At 62.1% G+C, this 6,000-nt stretch overlaps 1 protein-coding gene across 4 annotated transcripts in view; it reads right to left on the reverse strand.

The window, feature by feature from the left end:
• Positions 1-5,751, reverse strand: part of FAM3A (FAM3 metabolism regulating signaling molecule A) — a 154,050-nt gene extending 148,299 nt beyond the window's left edge. The window contains exon 1 of one of the 4 annotated variants that reach the window (XM_078664496.1): positions 5,566-5,751. The gene's annotated coding sequence lies outside the window, so the exon portion shown is untranslated. Of the gene's footprint in view, positions 1-5,407 lie in introns of all 4 variants that reach the window. The other 3 variants (XM_078664497.1, XM_078664499.1, XM_078664498.1) reach the window with 3 other exon arrangements.
• Positions 5,752-6,000: the final 249 nt, after the last annotated feature.

Raw genomic sequence — 6,000 nt, forward strand, 5'->3', positions numbered from 1 at the left:
CCTCCCCCAACACACCTCTAACCCCCTCTGCCCTCCACCAACACACCTCTAACCCCCTCTGCCCTCCACCAACACACCTCTAACCGACCCCTGCCCTCCACCAACACACCTCTAACCCCCCTCTGCCCTCCACCAACACACCTCTACCCCCCTCTGCCCTCCACCAACACACCTCTGACCCCCTCTGCCCTCCACCAACACACCTCTAACCCCCCTCTGCCCTCCACCAACACACCTCTAACCCCCCTCTGCCCTCCCCCAACACACCTCTAACCCCCCTCTGCCCTCCACCAACACACCTCTAACCCCCCTCTGCCCTCCCCAACACACCTCTAACCCCCCTCTGCCCTCCACCAACACACCTCTAACCGACCCCTGCCCTCCACCAACACACCTCTAACCCCCCTCTGCCCTCCACCAACACACCTCTACCCCCCTCTGCCCTCCACCAACACACCTCTAACCCCCCTCTGCCCTCCACCAACACACCTCTAACCCCCCTCTGCCCTCCACCAACACACTGCCCTCCACCAACACACCTCTAACCCCCCTCTGCCCTCCCCCAACACACCTCTAACCCCCCTCTGCCCTCCACCAACACACCTCTAACCCCCCTCTGCCCTCCCCCAACACACCTCTAACCCCCCTCTGCCCTCCCCCAACACACCTCTAACCCCCCTCTGCCCTCCACCAACACACCTCTAACCCCCCTCTGCCCTCCCCCAACACACCTCTAACCCCCCTCTGCCCTCCCCCAACACACCTCTAACCCCCCTCTTCACTCCACCAACACACCTCTAACCCCCCTCTGCCCTCCCCCAACACACCTCTACCCTCCACTGACAAATCTAACCCACCTCTGCCCCCACCAACACACCTCTAACCCACCTCTGCCCTCCCCAACACACCTCTAACCCCCCTCTGCCCTCCACCAACACACCTCTAACCCCCCTCTGCCCTCCACCAACACACCTCTAACCCCCCTCTGCCCTCCACCAACACACCTCTAACCCCCCTCTGCCCTCCACCAACACACCTCTAACCCACCTCTGCCCTCCACCAACACACCTCTAACCACCCTCTGCCCTCCACCAACACACCACTAACCCCCCTCTGCCCTCCACCAACACACATCTAACCCCCCTCTGCCCTCCACCAACACACCTCTAACCCCCCTCTGCCCTCCACCAACACACCTCTAACCCCCCTCTGCCCTCCACCAACACACCTCTAACCCCCCTCTGCCCTCCACCAACACACCTCTACCCTCCCCTGCCCTCCACCAACACACCTCTAACCCCCCTCTGCCCTCCACCAACACACCTCTAACCCCCCTCTGCCCTCCACCAACACACCTCTAACCCCCCTCTGCCCTCCACCAACACACCTCTAACCGACCCCTGCCCTCCACCAACACACCTCTAACCCCCTCTGCCCTCCCCAACACACCTCTAACCCCCCTCTGCCCTCCATCAACACACCTCTAACCCCCCTCTGCCCTCCATCAACACACCTCTAACCCCCCTCTGCCCTCCACCAACACACCTCTAACCCCCCTCTGCCCTCCCCCAACACACCTCTAACCTCCCCTGCCCTCCACCAACACACCTCTAACCCCCCTCTGCCCTCCATCAACACACCTCTAACCCCCCTCTGCCCTCCATCAACACACCTCTAACCCCCCTCTGCCCTCCACCAACACACCTCTAACCCCCTCTGCCCTCCCCAAAACACCTCTAACCCCCCTCTGCCCTCCACCAACACACCTCTAACCGACCCCTGCCCTCCACCAACACACCTCTAACCCCCCTCTGCCCTCCACCAACACACCTCTAACCCCCCTCTGCCCTCCACCAACACACCTCTAACCCCCCTCTGCCCTCCACCAACACACCTCTAACCCCCCTCTGCCCTCCATCAACACACCTCTAACCCCCTCTGCCCCCCACCAACACACCTCTAACCCCCTCTGCCCCCCACCAACACACCTCTAACCCCCCTCTGCCCTCCACCAACACACCTCTAACCGACCCCTGCCCTCCACCAACACACCTCTAACCCCCTCTGCCCTCCCCCAACACACCTCTAACCCCCCTCTGCCCTCCATCAACACACCTCTAACCCCCCTCTGCCCTCCATCAACACACCTCTAACCCCCCTCTGCCCTCCACCAACACACCTCTAACCCCCCTCTGCCCTCCACCAACACACCTCTAACCTCCCCTGCCCTCCACCAACACACCTCTAACCCCCCTCTGCCCTCCACCAACACACCTCTAACCGACCCCTGCCCTCCACCAACACACCTCTAACCCCCCTCTGCCCTCCACCAACACACCTCTAACCCCCCTCTGCCCTCCACCAACACACCTATAACCCCCCTCTGCCCTCCATCAACACACCTCTAACCCCCTCTGCCCCCCACCAACACACCTCTAACCCCCTCTGCCCCCCACCAACACACCTCTAACCCCCCTCTGCCCTCCACCAACACACCTCTAACCGACCCCTGCCCTCCACCAACACACCTCTAACCCCCCTCTGCCCTCCATCAACACACCTCTAACCCCCCTCTGCCCTCCACCAACACACCTCTAACCCCCTCTGCCCTCCCCCAACACACCTCTAACCCCCCTCTGCCCTCCATCAACACACCTCTAACCCCCCTCTGCCCTCCATCAACACACCTCTAACCCCTCTCTGCCCTCCACCAACACACCTCTAACCCACCCCTGCCCTCCACCAACACACCTCTAACCCCCCTCTGCCCTCCTCCAACACGCCTCTAACCCCCTCTGCCCTCCACCAACACACCTCTAACCCCCTCTGCCCTCCACCAACACACCTCTAACCCCCTCTGCCCTCCTCCAACACGCCTCTAACCCCCTCTGCCATCCACCAACACACCTCTAACCCACTCTGCCCTCCAGCAACACACCTCTAACCCCCCTCTGCCCTCCTCCAACACGCCTCTAACCCCCTCTGCCCTCCACCAACACACCTCTAACCCCCCTCTGCCCTCCATCAACACACCTCTAACCCCCCTCTGCCCTCCACCAACACACCTCTAACCCCCTCTGCCCTCCACCAACACACCTCTAACCTCCTCTGCCCTCCACCAACACACCTCTAACCCCCTCTGCCCTCCCCCAACACACCTCTAACCCACCTCTGCCCTCCACCAACACACCTATAACCCCCTCTGCCCTCCACCAACACACCTCTAACCTCCTCTGCCCTCCACCAACACACCTCTAACCCCCTCTGCCCTCCCCCAACACACCTCTAACCCACCTCTTCCCTCCACCAACACACCTATAACCCCCTCTGCCCTCCACCAACACACCTCTAACCTCCTCTGCCCTCCACCAACACACCTCTAACCCCCTCTGCCCTCCATCAACACACCTCTAACCCCCTCTGCCCTCCACCAACACACCCCTAACCCCCTCTGCCCTCCACCAACACACCTCTAACCCGCCTTTGCCCTCCACCAACACACCTCTAACCCGCCTCTGCCCTCCACCAACACACCTCTAACCCACCTCTGCCCTCCACCAACACACCTCTAACCCCCCTCTGCCCTCCTCCAACACGCCTCTAACCCCCCTCTGCCCTCCACCAACACACCTCTAACCCCCTCTGCCCTCCACCAACACACCTCTAACCCCCTCTGCCCTCCACCAACACACCTCTAACCCCCCTCTGCCCTCCTCCAACACGCCTCTAACCCCCCTCTGCCCCCCACCAATACACCTCTAACCCCCCTCTGCCCTCCACCAACACACCTCTAACCGACCCCTGTCCTCCACCAACACACCTCTAACCCCCTCTGCCCTCCACCAACACACCTCTAACCCCCCTCTGCCCTCCACCAACACACCTCTAACCGACCCCTGCCCTCCACCAACACACCTCTAACCCCCTCTGCCCTCCACCAACACACCTCTAACCCCCCTCTGCCCTCCCCCAACACACCTCTAACCCCCTCTGCCCTCCACCAACACACCTCTAACCCCCTCTGCCCTCCCCCAACACACCTCTAACCCCCTCTGCCCTCCCCCAACACACCTCTAACCCCCCTCTGCCCTCCCCCAACACACCTCTAACCCCCCTCTGCCCTCCCCCAACACACCTCTAACCCCCTCTGCCCTCCCCCAACACACCTCTAACCCCCTCTGCCCTCCCCCAACACACCTCTAACCCACCCCTGCCCTCCACCAACACACCTCCAACCCCCCTCTGCCCTCCCCCAACACACCTCTAACCCCCCTCTGCCCTCCACCAACACACCTCTAACCCCCCTCTGCCCTCCCCCAACACACCTCTAACCCCCCTCTGCCCTCCACCAACACACCTCTAACCCACCTCTGCCCTCCACCAACACACCTCTAACCCACCTCTGCCCTCCATCAACACACCTCTAACCCACCTCTGCCCTCCATCAACACACCTCTAACCCCCCTCTGCCCTCCACCAACACACCTCTAACCCACCTCTGCCCTCCATCAACACACCTCTAACCCCCCTCTGCCCTCCACCAACACACCTCTAACCCACCTCTGCCCTCCACCAACACACCTCTAACCCACCTCTGCCCTCCATCAACACACCTCCAACCCCCCTCTGCCCTCCCCCAACACACCTCTAACCCCTCTCTGCCCTCCACCAACACACCTCTAACCCCCCTATGCCCTCCACCAACACACCTCTAACCCCCCTCTGCCCTCCACCAACACACCTCTAACCCCCTCTGCCCTCCACCAACACACCTCTAACCCCCTCTGCCATCCACCAACACACCTCTAACCCCCCTCTGCCCTCCACCAACACACCTCTAACCCCCCTCTGCCCTCCCCCAACACACCTCTAACCCCCTCTGCCCTCCACCAACACACCTCTAACCCCCCTCTGCCCCCCACCAACACACCTCTAACCCCCCTCTGCCCTCCACCAACACACCCCTAACCCCCTCTGCCCTCCACCAACACACCTCTAACCCACCTCTGCCCTCCATCAACACACCTCTAACCCACCTCTGCCCTCCATCAACACACCTCTAACCCCCCTCTGCCCTCCACCAACACACCTCTAACCCACCTCTGCCCTCCATCAACACACCTCTAACCCCCCTCTGCCCTCCACCAACACACCTCTAACCCACCTCTGCCCTCCACCAACACACCTCTAACCCACCTCTGCCCTCCATCAACACACCTCCAACCCCCCTCTGCCCTCCCCCAACACACCTCTAACCCCTCTCTGCCCTCCACCAACACACCTCTAACCCCCCTCTGCCCTCCACCAACACACCTCTAACCCCCCTCTGCCCCCCACCAACACACCTCTAACCCCCTCTGCCCTCCCCCAACACACCTCTAACCCCCTCTGCCCTCCATCAACACACCTCTAACCTCTGACCCCCCTCCGTCACGGTCTCCATGGTGACGCTGTGCTTGGGGTCCTCTGCACTTCCGTCACCCCCGTTGTCATGGTGACGGTATACGGAAGCGGGTCTTTAGTGCGCCCTCCACCCCTTCCGGTTGCCATGGAGACAGTACATACCATCCTATGGATGGGGCGCGGGGGTTTCGAACCTTCGACCCTCGGCTCCGGTCCGGGCGGCGGTAACCTTGAGTTATTGACAGCTGAGAGGCCCTGTGAGCGGAGGGGCGGGGCGGACCAGGATGAGTGACAGCTGAGAGGCCCTGTGAGCGGAGGGGCGGGGCTGACCGAGGATGAGTGACAGCTGAGAGGCCCTGTGAGCGGAGGGGCGGGGCCGGGTGGACCGAGGATGAGTGACAGCACGAGGGGCGGGGCCGGGGCTTCGAGGTGACAAGCCGAAAGGCGGGACTAAGGCAGCCTTGCAACAAATGGCAGGCGTAAGGCTGCATGATTGACAGACCGAGAGGCGGGGCTGCTACACTCTCAGGGTAGGTGATCACAAGCCGCCCCGGAAGAGGAAGTGAGGCCTCTGCTCCCGGAAGTAATAACGGGAGT

This window comes from Lissotriton helveticus, chromosome 10, assembly GCF_964261635.1.
Source record: "Lissotriton helveticus chromosome 10, aLisHel1.1, whole genome shotgun sequence".
Lineage (NCBI taxonomy): Eukaryota > Metazoa > Chordata > Amphibia > Caudata > Salamandridae > Lissotriton > Lissotriton helveticus.